This window comes from Polistes canadensis, unplaced genomic scaffold, assembly GCF_001313835.1.
Source record: "Polistes canadensis isolate GaletaPanama2010 unplaced genomic scaffold, ASM131383v1 scaffold_46, whole genome shotgun sequence".
Lineage (NCBI taxonomy): Eukaryota > Metazoa > Arthropoda > Insecta > Hymenoptera > Vespidae > Polistes > Polistes canadensis.
Window position 1 is genome coordinate 602,256 of NW_014569593.1, and position 1,541 is coordinate 603,796.

The following is a 1,541-nucleotide window of genomic DNA, read 5'->3' on the forward strand; positions in this document are numbered from 1 at the left end:
TTCGTTAATTGTATGATATTAAATACGCGCTTTGGAGCTCTTTATATATATATATATATACATACATACATACATATATATATATATATATATATGAAGAAAAATAAAAATATGAATAAAAATAAATAAATAAATAAATAAATAAACAAGAAAAGAATGAATGAAAGGAAAAAAAAAAAAGAAGACAAATATTCGACGTACTCGTAAAAGAGGAAACCATGAGATAGATCGTGCTTATGGTGCAACCATAATCATCCGATTTCATGGACAGAAGAGGAGAATGAAAATGAAATAGAAAAAGAATGAAAGAAAGGAAGAAATGTGGCGCAGGTGCAAAATATTTGAAATCTCCGAACACGTAGGAGAGGCCTAATAAAAAGAAAAATTAATTTAAAAAAGGAAAAAAAATAAAAAATAGAAATACCATTCCAGAAGAAGAAGAAGAAGAAGAAGAAAAAAAAAGGAGATTTGAGAAAAATGAATATTAGAAAAAAAATCTGCCGTCCTCGGCAATGAAGAGAAACGAGAGATAGAAATGGGGAATGATAAAAGAAAAAAAAATGAAATCTTCTTGAAATCTAATTGATTAGATCGACGAACGTCCAAAACGAGGTGGGTGGGAAGAGGAGGAGGAGGAGGAGGAAGAGGAGGAGGAGGAAGGTGATGATGAGAGACAGGTGCTGCGGCTTGGCTTTTTGGTTCGTCGAATTCTCGAAACGAGAAAAGTGCGAGAAAAGCGAAAAGAGGGTCATATAAAAATAAAACGAAAATAAAAAATATTATATATATATATATATAAAAAAAGAAAAAAATTGGGATAATGAGATTTAAAAAATAAAAAGAAGAAGAAAAAAAAGAGGAAAAAAGGAAAAAAACAAAGAAAAAAGAAAGAACATAATAAAACGATGTATTTTATTAGACTCCGTAACTTGCTTCCTTTCGGTGAGATCCAAAGACGTATTTGTCTCCGCGATATAAATAATATATACATATATATATATATATACATATATATATATATATATATATATATGTATGTATGTATTGTAGGGTGTAGTTTTGCGTGATCGTTAAACGCCGCGATCGTATGTGAAATCGATATATAGTTTTTTTTCGTACTTTTATAAAACTACAAAAGAGGGACTATAACTTATTAAAGTAAAAAAAAAAAAAAAAAAGAAAAAAAAAACAAATAATAAAGAAGAAGAAGAAGAAGAAAATAAAATAAAATAAAATAAAATAAAATTAGCGTGGCTCTATGCATATACTTATATACATATACATATATATCGATAATTTAGATATAATACGTTGTATATGTGTGTGTATATATAGTTATGTAACTTATTACTCTATACACGATGATACATGCATACTACATACATAATATTATATACATATACTCTTTAACATAACACTTACATTAAATACACTTGAACATTCACGTATATATATGTATATATATATATATATATATATATATATATATATACAATGTGACTCTTTCTCCGTACGATATTATCTCGATAGTATGCGAAAAA